We start from the raw sequence: 13,430 nt of genomic DNA, 5'->3' as shown, positions 1-13,430 counted from the left end.
CTCCGTGCAAGATCTCACCTCATGGAGTTTTAATGATCATGAAAACGGTGAGGAGTCGGCCTAGAACTACACAGGAATATCTTGTCGGTAATATCAAGGTAGCTGGGACCATAGACACCAAGAAAACAATTGGTAAAACACTGCTGTAAAGCAGGAATATGCAATTAGCGGACCTCCAGCTGTTGCAAAACTAAAAGTACCATCATGCCTCTGGGTGTCATGACTGCAAGTCTTGCTATGCCTCATGGGACTTGTAGTTCTGCAACAGCTGGAGGTTCGCTAATTGCAAATGCCCGCTGTAAAGGGCTGAAATCCTGTGATGCCCACAAGGTCCCCCTGCTCAAGAAAGCACATTACAGGCACGTCTGAAGTTTGCATATGAACAACTGAATGATTCAGAAGTGAACTGAGTGAAGCATTCAGCTGAGACCAAAATCAAGCTCTTTGGCATCAGCTCAACTTGCCATGTTTGGGGGCGGTGGAATGCTGCTTATGACCTCAAGAACACCATCCCCACCATCAAACATGGAGGTGGAAACGTGCTTTTGGGGGTACTTTTTCTGCTAAGGGGACAGAACGTCGCTGCATCAAAGGGATGATGTACCATCATCTTGGGTGAGAACTTCCTTCCACCAGGGCATTGAAAATGGGTCATGGATGGCTGGCTATTCCAGCATGACAATGACCCTAAAAACAAAGCCAAGGCAACAAAGTGTCTCAAGAAGCTCATTGGGGTCATGGAGTGGCCTAGCCAGTCTCCAGACCTTATACCAGGGGTGCCCAACCTTTTGAAGAGCGAGGGCCACTTAAGCGACTTGGTAACCGGTCGCGGCCCACAATGAGAGCAGCGGGTGGATGGCATGTCTGTGTCCACTCTGCATTTGGAGAGCGGACACGGATGCAGCCCATGATACTTTTTAGCGGATCGTATTGGAGGTAGAACACAAGTCTCTGCCACTACTTAGGGGTGAATGGAGGATCCAATTGGTTGGACTGACCGCGTGAAAGGGGTCAAAGGCTGCTTTTTCACACTGATGCTCTGTGGTTTACCCGCACCAGGTGTGCAACACAGTGTACTTTTTGGCTTTCCTGCAGTTTGCAATAGACTCTTATATTCTGCAGGTTTGGTGCACTTTCAGAAAGCTCTCAACTCGTAGGTAAACTACTCTGCACCTGTGGATCAGTTTTAAAGCAGCCCAGTAACCACTGCAGAAAAGACATGCCCATATATACTGATTTTAGTAATAAACTGACCTTTAATAACAGTATTCTTTCTATTCTATCCCAGAGTAGGAGGTAGTGGGCCACATCAGAGGTCTGAGGGCCACATGTGGCCCCCAGGCCACTGGTTGAGCACCCCTGCCTTATATCATAGAAAATGTGGAGGGAGCTGAAAGTTCGAATTGGCAAACGCCGGCCTCAAAACCTTAATGACTTGTACAGGATCTGCAAAGAGTGGAACAAAATGCCTCCAGAGATTAGAGCAAATCTTATGGCCAACTACATGAAACGTCTGACCTCTGATTGCCATCAAGGGTTTTGACACCAAGTACTAAAGTCATGTTTTGGGAAGGGGTCAAGTACTTGTCTTGCTAATTCAGTTAAACTTTTGAAATGTTTATTTTTCCAAATTTTTGTTCTGCCTCGCTGTTAAAATCTACCATTAAAATTAGACCATTTCTTTGTCAGTGGGTAAATGTACAAAATTAGCAGGGGATTGAATACTTTTTCCCCCTCACTGTATGGTACTATGAGGTCAAAGTCAAATAGCAAGCCCCCCTATGTGATAGTTTGTGACTAGTTTATTTCCTGACCTTTCCAGTGTCCCTGATTTCTCCACGCCCCCCCCCCCCCTCCTGTAGCTAAAGAAGCAGGGATTGTGACTAATTTGCTTCATCCACAGCCATAGGAAATGACAGCTGAAGTCTGTTTCCAGGTTTTTACTTGCTGGAAGTTATCGGGCAGCTGTGCATCGACCAGCTCACCTCTATCCTAAAGCTGGCAATCCACTTTTAAGTTTACATGTACTGTGTACCCCCATCTCCCCCACACTCTTTAAAAAATATATATATATATATATATGCTAGTTGGTTGGAGTTGACTGTGATGTAGTTTACACAGCACTGTGACCATTTTTTAGGTGGTCTGCATTGGCAGTCCCTGCATTTACCACAGGTTTGGTCCTTTAAGGAAAATCTAATGTGCAGTGCTAACCTTTTCATTACTACCCACCTTTATAAAAATGCTAGTGTCAATGACCCAGAAGTATCATCAGGAAAGCCAGAGTGTAATGCATAGCCTAGGTCAGGAACCATAGCTAGTGAGTGTATGCTTGCCTATAGCAACCCTGTTCTGTAATACAAGCACACTTATTGGTGCTTTTTTGCCCTTGGGTCTTGGTACAAAGTGTCGTAGTTCCTGGTTACATACTAGGATTGGGAAAAAAATTGGTGCGTGTAGTCTAGAGGCAGGGCTCGTGGCACCACTAACATCTGCAACAATCCAAGGGTAGGCTGCAGAGAAGTGACTTCAGTATGCTGTTACATGTTAGGCAAGTGTAATCCATTAGACTGTTCAGAGGCCAGGGCAGGCAGCCAATAAGCTTAGTTTGGTAAATGGTCTGAGGTCAAGGCAGGTGGCGATCTGAAAGAATGGTCTAATCTGAACAGGGGAATCCAAGATGGGTAGACAGGGCAGGAACTTGGATCAAGGAAGCAGAAATGACATCGCATGCCCAGAGCTCTAGACTTGTGATGCTTAATGTACCAGGGAAGTAGTGCAGCCAATCGGGGCAGGGTAGAGTCAAGGGTTGGTGGCTGCTGGCCAATCCTGATAAGGAGAAAGGCTAGGCAGACAGAGGACATTAACACTGCAGAGTAGCGGAGGTGAGCGCATGAGCTTGGCTTACACTCCTAACTGCTTTTAGCCTTCTTACAGCTTCTAGTCTGCCACAACAGATCAGTTTGACATCCATGAAAGCAGTATTTTGAGCAGAGGTAAGCAATGGCAGCCCTTATGCTTAGTGCAGTGTTTCATTGAAGTAGGGCCAAAGACCTTTTGGCCATACTTCTGTGGATCACAGGAGTGCACATTGGAAAAACTATAAATGTATCAACACACCATGTGGATACAGAATTACAGATAAGAATGTGCCATGTCCTAAATTTGAAATTTCTCTTGTATTCACCGACACAGCTCCTCTTAGACCATTGGGTTGTATACCTTTCCCTAAAGGAGACACTAGGCAAAGTTGCAACACTCAGAACTTTCAGTCCCGCCCAGGGGAGCGGTCCTATAGGTATCAACCCTCCACCCAGCCTTGCAGTAATCATTTTTATTTTGCCTAGTGAAGGAGATACACCTAGGAACCCTGCGGGTCCTTTTTTTTTTTTTTAATATATATGCTGATGCTTCGCTTTTTGCGCAAGATGAATGATCCTGTGATCTTCTGTCAACAGCCGGTTGGGTGACAGGCTGGTTCACTTATCCTTGTAGTCTCCCCAGTCCAGCCATCGAGCGTGTGCAGGGTGCAGCTACGGCTCGGCAGGCCAGGACGTACCTCAGCTCCAGAGGTGATCGGTGAGCTTTTATGCTCTGGGGCATACATATGACCGGGCTACTGATGTCTGCGTCACAGTATGCCAAGGCCAGTACCCTGTACTGATCAGGAGTAGATCTACAATGGAATGTCTCCCAGCTCTTCAGGACTGGTAAGTACAGCTCTCCCTGTTCTGACGGGGCTGAGCAGCTGGGCATTCCCTGGGAGGTCAATTCGGGGGCCCCCTCACCTCCCTATCTTCTCTCCCCTATCTTCTCTCCCCTGTCCCTATCTTCCCTCCCCTGTCCCTATCTTCCCTCCCTCCTTTCGGGGTGGGGTAGGGGAATGCTGTATGTGGCTGCTGAGCGGTGTGTGTGCGCCTATATAGGGGCCCTCTGTGGGCTGTCACCTGACATGGGGGGGCTGGCTGAATGGCGGTGGTCCTGGGACCTGTATGGTATGCCCCTGGAAGGTGCATGTGAGGGTCTGCTGGGAATGGTGCAGCGCTGTGGCTTTGCAGGGGTTTACCTCATATATTTGGCTGCCATTTTTGGTGTGTGCAGAGCAGGCTGACTGTCTGGGCTTCAGCGGCCATTGTGATTCCTATTCAAGGCACTGGTGGCCATTTTCTGGAAGCCTGAACATATTGAAGTGTTCCTTGACAGCAGCATGGCTCATGCTCTTTTTTTTTTTTATTTTTTTCCATGTTTCCCATCTGTGTACTGGATGCTGAGCGGCCAATTTATGGAAGCCTGAGTCGTGGACCTCCAGTATGCAGGTTAAATAAGTAACCATGATCCCGGTAGTGGGAACTCCTGCATTTAAGGATCCCGTGGACAGGAAGGCCGAGGCAGTGGCTTGTTCCTTGTTTACGGTTGTGAGGTCCGCTGTGCGACCAGTACTAGCATCCACCCTTGTGTCAGACACTGACTGAGCAGGCAAAACGTTTGCACCACAAATTGGGATAGCAACAGGCTTTTCCTGTGTGCGTGAAATTAGCAGACCAACTAGTGCAAGGCCTTAAGTACATTGTGACATGGCCCTGGATACCCTCCCTCTGTATCTAGGGCTTCAGTGTCAGCTGTGGTTCTGAGGCGCCTGATTTGGCTAATATGCTGGTCTGTTGACCAGGCATCTAAAAAAGCCCTGACGGATCTTCCCCCTCGGTGACCGACTCTTTGGAGCCTCTTTGGATGGCATTTAGTAAAAATGCCACAGGTGGTGGAGTACACTACTCCCACAGGCCAGGAAGGCTAAGGAGTCACGCCGTAGGCAAGGGCCCCTTTTTCTGTTCACTAACGGCTTTTCAGTCCGCCTGGAGCCTCGGTATAAAGTCCCCAGCCTGACAGGATGACCATGGATGGACAAAAACGTCCATGGAACCGAAAGCCTGCGAGTAGAGGTGCTACCGCATGAAGGTTTGTCCCCACTCATGTCTCGCGTGGGGGGTCGAATTCGGGAGTTTGCAGCCCAGTGGTCCCCTCGATTTTCGACCAATGGACCTGCGATCTGATTTCCTTAGGCTACAAGATAGTTTCTCTCTTGGTCGCCAAACAGATTCTTCCTCTCCAGCATACCCGTATCCCCGGCTCGCCTGGAGACCCTCTTGGGGGGCAGTAAGGGACCTGCTGAGTCGCAGGGTGGTTGTATCGGTATGTTTCCAGGGATTCTACTCAAATATACTTGTAGTTCCCAAGAAGGAAGGGGTATGTCCAATCTTGGACCTTAAAGCCCTCTATCACTTTGTTAAAGTGCAGAGGTTCAGAATGGAATCAGTTCGACCAGTAGTTGCTGCACTCCATCAAGGGTACTCCCTGGCACCCTTGGACTTCCAGGATGCGTACCTGCACATACCCATATGCCTGTGACAGCAGAAGTTTCTGCGATTTGCAGTCGGGGAAGCCCATTACCAGTTGTGGCTCTCCCTTTTGGTCTGGCATCAGCCCCCCGAGTCTACCAAGGTTTTGTCGTTGCTACGGCAACGTGGGGCTAAGATCATGTGATATCTAGACGATCTCCTCCTGAGAGCATCTTCCGCCTCAGAATTGGAGGAGGATGTGGCGATCACCATGCAGACTCTGCGAGAATTTGGGTGGCTGTTGAACCTAAAGAACTCGTTGATTGTACCGACTCAACGTTTGGCGTACCTAGGCTTGCTGCTAGACTCAATGGAAGCAAGAGTTTTTCTCCCGTCAGACAAGCTGCAGACTCTTAGATCTGCTGTAAAACTGAGGATGAACCACAGGTGGTCGCCTCTTTGCTTTTACATGCGAGTCCTGGAGCTTATGGTCTCCTTTAGGGCTGTACCGTTTGCCCAGTTCTACACCAGAGTCCTGCAGAAGGAGATCTTGTCAAAATGGGACAGATCTCAGTTGTCCCTGGATCGTCAGATTCAGGTGAGCCAGTCAGTCAGAGAATCACTGATCTGGTGGCTGAGGTCCCTGGTGATTCAGGCCGGAAAGTCGTTCCTACTTCTAAAGTGGACAGTGATCACACAGGACGCCAGCCTTTTTGGCTGGGATGGAGTAATGGGGGTTCAGTCGGCTCAGGGCCTCTGGTCGACGGAAGAATCCAAGTTGCCGATCGCTCTCAGTTCGAGCAGATCGATCAGGCTGTACCTCTCCACATGGTCAATGAGACTTCAAGGACATCCGATCAGGATCCAGTCAGACAACGCCACTGCAGTGGCATACGTCAATCACCAAGGGGGGGCGAGTAGCTCAGCCGCGGCATGGGAGGTTGCTCACATACTTCGGTGGGCAGAGCGACATGTACTGGTTTGTCGGCCATTTACATTCCCGGAGTGGAGAACTGGCAGGCGGCATGTCTGAGTCGCCAGATGCGGTACTCAGGAGAATGGCCGTTGCATCCGGAGATATTCAGGTTACTGTGCCTGAGGTGGGGCACACCAGACGTGAATTTTCTGGCCCCCCGTCTCAATTAGAGGATGCCAAGATTCGTGTCCAGGATAAGAGATCCGTGGGATCAGTACCAGCTGATCTATGCCTTTCCTCCACTGAAGCTGTTACCACATCTGTTTCGCAGAGTGGAAGCCAAGGGGATCCCAGTAATACTGGTGGTCCCAGATTGGACTCAGCGTCCCTGGTACGCAGACCTGGTGCGTCTGGTGGTAGACGCTCTTTGGTGACTGCCATTACGAGAGGACCTTCTGTCTCAAGGTCCGATTCTCCATCCTGCTTTACCATCGCCGGCTTTAAGGGCACGTCTATTGAGAGCCAGGTGTTGAGGAACTGGGGTCTCTCGGACTCGGTGATCCCAACTATGTTGAGAGCACGTAAATTTTTCTTCTCGGAAGATATATCATCATTCCTGGATGGACTACATCTCTGTGTGTGGAGAAAGTTTGGCATCCGCGCTTTTTTTTTTTTTTTCTTTTTTCCATATCCAGGGTCCTGCTGTTTTTTCAGCAAGGAGTAGACCAGAAAATGGCGTTAAGCACTATTAAGGGGCAAAAATTTCAGCTTTGGCTTTTTTTTCAGCGGCCCCTGGCTTCTCACTCATAGGGAGTACCTTTGTTCAGTTGGCTCGTCATGTAGTCTTTTCGGTGCGTCCACCATTACCCCCATGGGATTTCAACCTGGTGTTATCGGCGCTTCAAGACCCGCTGCTTGAAAATATCGGAGTTTCCCCTGTTGACTCTTTCCCAGAAAGTGGTCTTTCTAGTGGCCATCACCTCGGCCAGGAGTGTTTCAGAACTGGCGGCCTTGTCTTGCAAATCGCCTTATCTGGTTATCCATAAGGATAAGGTGGTGTTGCGTTCGCAACCGTACTTTCTACTGAAGGTGGTCTCGGCTTTTCACATTAATGAGGACATTGTGTTACCATCTCTCTGTCCTAGACTGAAACACCCTAAGGAGGTGGACCTTCATGCTCCGGACGCAGTTCGGGCTCTGAAAGTGTATTTGTCTACCACTACTCCCTTTCGGAAGTCAGACTCTGGCTCCGGAGCTGGTCCCAAGAAAGGCATGGCAGTCTCATCAGCCACCATTTCCAGGTGGATCACACAGATTGTAGTACAAGCCTACGCCTTAAAGGGGCAGGTGCCCCTCTTTCCGGTTATGGCCTATTCCACAAGGGCAATCGGAACATCTTGGGCCTTCCGACACCAAGTGTCTGTCGATCAGGTGTGTAGACGGCGTCCTGGTCGTCTGTCCACACATTTACCAAGTTCTACAAGGTAGACGTCAGTGCATCGGCTGATGCCTGTTTGGCCGCAAAGTTTTTTGCAGGCGACTGTATAGTTGCAAATGAATATGCAATATTTTTTTCGTTTTTTCTGGGTTTTTTTTTAGATAAAAAAACAGTACTTTTTAAGAATGCCATGTTGCATTACTTCTACAGTGTTTTTTTATTTTTGTGCGATTGTGGGTAGTCACTCCTGTTGAGGGTACCCTGATTTTGTGGTGGAGGTTTCCACGCACTATTTTGTCTGGTGGATGAGGTTTTTATGCTGTTTTTCCCACCCCTCGTTTGGCACTGCTTGGGGACGTCCCAATGGTCTAAGAGAGGAGCTGTGTCGGTCGGTGAATTACAGAGAAGGATTTTACGGTGAGTACAAAGAATCCTATTTTATTCAGAAACAGAAGAAAAATTAGGCTATGGACTTTTTAGGCACAATACAACAACTTGATTAATTAAAAATATACATTTTTATTTACAAAAATTCTAAAACACAAAATCTATACAAAAGATATTCATAAGTGATCATAGTCATCCCTATTAATGTTTCCACATAGATAACACTAGAATGGTGGAAACCACCAGCAAACCCTCTCAACAGTGAAATTAAGTAATCTATAATGGCGGCACATCAAAAGGGATTGAAAAGTGATGTTATGCTCGACATGTTTTGCGTGTCCTCGCGCTTCATCTGGAGCTTATTCTGACCGGCTAGCAAAATAAGAAATAAAGCATAATAAACAACAAAAAAATCATAACCTATAATAATCATTAATATAGAAGTAAGAAAAAAATATATTTAGCGCAGTGCACATTGTTCTGTATTCCTGTGACCTGTTTTCAGCAGACAGTGGGCTAAAGTATCGGCTGACATCACTCAGCTGGTCTACGCTCTGGAGAGAACTTGACTTTACAGCTGGAATCCACCCAGATGCAAGGACTGACAGCTGGCTCAGCCTCTCGGCGAGCCACTGGGAGACTGAGCCAGCCACTCCTTCCCCTTCCACAGCCCAGCACCTCCAGTGAGTGCTGGAGAGGCAGAGCACTGAGCTGATGAATGAGTTACTGGCGCTCTGCTCAATGAACACAAAACTGAACGATCAGTGGTCTTTGATCGCTCAGTTCTTGTTTTAGAGGTGGCAGGGGCAGTTGCAATTGGTGCTGCAGCTGTGTAGGTGTTTTTTGTTTTCATTTAGTTTTTTTGTTTTCCGAACTTTTAAAGGGTGTTTTCTCTGTAATTCACCGACCGACACAGCTCCTCTCTAACAAATGGGTTGTTAGCCTTATCACTAGGAGAATACAAGGCATAGTTGTAATACAACACTCAGAACTCTTAGTTCCGCCCAGGGGGCGGTCCCTTGGCCTACAACCCTCCAGTCTGCCAGACAGACCTCCAGTTTTGTTTTGCCTAGTATTGGAGAAGGACCTAGGAACCCTGCGGGCCCATCGGTCCGTGCTTTTTTTTTTTTTTTTTTTTTATGCAGAAGCTTAATGATCCTGTGATCAGCTATCAACAGCATACATATGACCAGGCTACTGATGTCTGCGTCACAGTAAGCCGAGGCCAGCAGCTACCTTGTACTGATCATTGAGTAGTTCTGCAGTGGAATATCTCTCAGCTCTTCAGGACTGGTGAGTACAGCTCGCCCTTCCTCGGCGGGGCTGAGCAGCTGGGCATTCCCTGGGAGGTCGATTCGGGGGAACCTCACCTCCCTCTCTCTCCCCTGTCCCAATCTTCCCTCCCCCCCTTCCGGAGGGGATGCTGCATGTGGCTGCTGAGCGGTATATGTGGGCTCTCACCTGAGATGGGGGGGCTGGCTGGCTAGAGGTATCCTGGGTTCTCTGTGTTAAGCTCCCAGAAGGTGCCTGTGAGGGTCTGCTGTGGTAGGGTGCGGTGCTGTCTGTCTCATTGCTTTCTTTCTGTACCTCATGGAGCTGCTGCAGCCATTTTAGGTGTGGGCAAGGCAGCATGCCCTCCTCTGCTTCAGCAGCCATTTTCCAAGTGATCTCCTATTCAGGACACTGGCCGGCCATTTTCTGGAAGCCTGAACATGTTCTTTCAGTATTCTCTAGCAGCAGCATGGCTTAGGTGCTCTCACAGCCATTTTCCCTATGTTTCCTGTCTGTGTACTGGACGCTGGGCGGCCATTTTCATGAAGCCTAAGCACGATTTTTTTAGAACGTTTTAGCGCTCATTCTGGCGGCTGCCACCGCCACGGCGTTTGTTTCCTTTGCACTTGGGAGCACTCGGTCTACAGGCGCTACTTGTGAACAGCGCAGAACTCCTCAGGGTGGTGAGTCCGGTGGGAAAGAGCCCCTCAGTCAGCAAGGAGGGTGGGACTGTCACTGTCCTAAGTCCCCTTCGGGTGGCAGACAGGGTAGGGTCAGCATGGCTTCAGAAACTGGTGTTTCTTCCCCTGAAATTCAGGCAATTGCAAACGGGTCACCTGCTGAATGCGCAGTGCCCATGGACACCTTGACGGCGTTCCTCAATACGTTCGTTGCCAAGATGGAGGCGGTGCGTGGGAAGAAAGGTGCGTTAAAGAGGCCCCTGCCCCGTCCTCTGTGGAGAGCTCTGACGCAGACTCGGGTCCTGCTGAGGCTGGTGACCCCTGCTCTGTCTTGTCAGAAGCTGACCAGGACCGTTTGGACAGTGAGGATGAGTCCCCGTCCGGGTCCGGGCGCAACAAACCACTGGTTGGAGCACTTATCACAGCTATGCGTGATACCCTGAAGATTCAGGAGCCAGTGGATCCCTCTGCTGATGTACCGTTCCCTTTTGGGTCCTGCAAGCCAGCACGATCACCTAAGGTGTTCCTGTATCTGGCTTATTTTGGCAAGTTCATTTACAAGGAATGGGGTCGGCCGCAACGGACCTTTTCGGTCCCCAAATACATGGCGGTGAGTTACCCCTTTGAGGAAAGCCTTCTCAAAAATGGTCGACTCCTCCGGTCCTGGACCCCCCAGTATCCAGGTTGAATAAAGTAACCACGATCCCGGTTGAGGGAACTCCTGCATTCAAGGATCCCACGGACAGGAAGGCCGAGGCAGTGGCTCGGTCCTTGTTTATGGTTGTGGGGTCAGCCGTGCAACCAGACCTGGCATCTGCAATTGTGTCACAGACACTGATTGGTCAAACTTTTGCACCGCAAATTGGGCGAGCAACAGGCTTGCCCTGTCTGCGTGGAACTAGCAGACCAATTAGTGCAAGGGCTTAAATATGTCTGTGACGTGGCCCTGGATACTCTCCCTCTGCTATCCAGGGCTTCAGTGTCAGCTGTGGTGCTAATGAAGATATTTGCCAGCACACCATGGAACGACACAAGTAGCGTCCAAATGGGTAATTTATTGAATGATCACAACATGATAGTGCACTATCGTGTTGTGATCATGCAATAAATCTCCCGTTTAGATGCTATTTGTGTCGTTCCGTGGTGTGCTGGAAAATATCTTCACCATGACTTGAACCAGTATCCAACTGGTTGTTGCTACAGCACCCAAATCTGAGAGTGCATCCAGGAACGTGTGCGATGGGAATATAAAGTACTAGCTGTGGGGCTGAGGCGCCTAATTTGGCTAAAATGCTGGTCTGCTGACTAGGCATCCAAAAAGCCCTGATGGATCTTCCCTTCCTTGGCGACCGTCTCTTTGGAGCCTCATTAGATGACATTATTAAATATGCCACCGGTGGTAAGAGAACCTTACTCCCACAGGCCAGGAAGGCTAAGGAGCCGCTCCATAGGCAAGGGCCCCCCTTTTCCGCTCACAAGTGGCTTTTTCGTCCGCCCGGAGCTTCGACGAAACGTCCCCAGCCCGACAGGACACCCATGGACGGTCAAAAACGTCCCTGGAAGCCTAACAAGCCACAAATAAAAGTGCTACCGTATGCAGGTATGCCCCTACCCATGTTTCGAGTGGGGGGTCGCCTTCAGGAGTTTGCAGCCCGGGGGTCCTCCCGGTTATCCGACCAATGGGTCTGCGATCTGATTTCCACAGGCTACAAGATAGTTTCTCTCTTGGCAGCAAAACAGATTCTTCCCCGCCAGCATACCTGTATCCCTGGCTCACCGGGAGGCCCTCTTGGGGGCGGTAAGGGATTTGCTGAATCGCGGGGTGATTGTACCGGTTCCGGATTCGGAACGCTTCCAGGGATTCTACTCAAATCTGTTTGTGGTTCCCAAGAAGGAAGGGGTAAATCCGATCTTGGACCTAAAGGCCCTCAATCACTTTGTAAAAGTGCAGAGGTTCAGAATAGAATCAGTTCGCTCAGTAGTCGCTGCACTCCATCAAGGGGACTCTCTGGCATCCTTGGACATCCAGGATGCGTACCTGCACATACCCATATGCCTCCGGCATCAAAAGTTTCTGCAGTTTGCAATTGGGGAAGCTCACTACCAGTTTGTGGCTCTTCCCTTTGGTCTGGCTTCAGCCCCAGAGTCTTTACCAAGGTATTGGCTCCAGTTTTGGCATTGCTACGGCAACATGGGATCGCGATCGTGGGATACCTAGACGTTCTCCTCTTGAGGGCATCTTCCGCCTCAGAATTAGAGGAGGATGTGGCAATCACCAGGCAGACCCTGCAAGAATTTGGGTGGCTGTTGAACCTAAAGAAGTCGGTGCTTGTGCTGACCCAGCATCTGGAGTACCTAGGCTTGCTGCTGGACTCCAGGGAAGCGAGTGTTTCATCCTTCAGACAAGCTGCAGACTGAGATCCACGGTAAAACCTCTGATAAAACAAGTGGTCATCGCTCAGCTTTTGCATGCGAGTACTGGGACTCATGGTAGCCTCCTTCGAGGCAGTACCTTATGCCCAGTTCCACACCAGAGTCCTGCAGAAGGAGATTCTGACAAAATGGGACAAATCTCAGTTGTCCCTGGATCAACAGATCCAGGTGAGCCAGTCAGTCAGACTCTCTGATCTGGTGGTTGAGGTCCCCGGTGATTCAGTCTGAAAAATCGTTCCTTCCTCTGAAATGGACGGTGATCACAACGGACGCCAGTCTATCTGGCTGGGGTGGAGTGATGGGGGTTTAGTTGGCTCAGGGCCTCTGGTCGACGGAAGAATCCAATTTTCCGATCAATCTGCTTGAATTGAGAGCGATCAGACTGTGCCTCGCCACATGGTCGATGAGACTGCAAGGGCGTCCGATCAGGATCCATTCAGACAACGCCACGGCAGTGGCATACGTCAATCACCAAGGGGGAATAAGAAGCTCAGCCGCTGCACGGGAGGTCGCTCACATACTTCGGTGGGCAGAGCGACACGTACCGGCCCTGTCGGCCATTTACATCCCGGGAGTGGAGAACTGGCAGGCAGACTATTTGAGTCGACAGATGCTGGATCCAGGGGAATGGGCATTGCATCTGGAGACATTCAGGTTGCTGTGCCTGAGATGGGGCACACCAGACGTGGATCTGCTGGCCTCCCGTATCAGTCGGAAGGTGGCAATATTTGTGTCCAGGACAAGAGATCCGTGGGCCGACGCGTCAGACACGCTGGTGGCTCCGTGGGATCAGTACCAGCTGATCTACTGAAACTGTTAACACGTCTGTTTCGCAGAGTGGAAGCCGAGGGGATCCCAGTAATACTGGTTGCCCCAGATTGGCCTCAGCGTCCTTGGTACACAGACCTGGTGCATCTGGTGGCAGACGCTCCTTGGCGACTGCTGTTGCAAGAGGACCTTCTGTCTCA

This window comes from Lithobates pipiens, unplaced genomic scaffold (genome assembly GCF_037356315.1).
Source record: "Lithobates pipiens isolate NorthernLeopardFrog02 unplaced genomic scaffold, aLitPip1_a1.2 Scaffold_10, whole genome shotgun sequence".
In the NCBI taxonomy this organism is placed as follows: domain Eukaryota; kingdom Metazoa; phylum Chordata; class Amphibia; order Anura; family Ranidae; genus Lithobates; species Lithobates pipiens.
Note: the sequence above shows the minus strand (reverse complement) of the source record.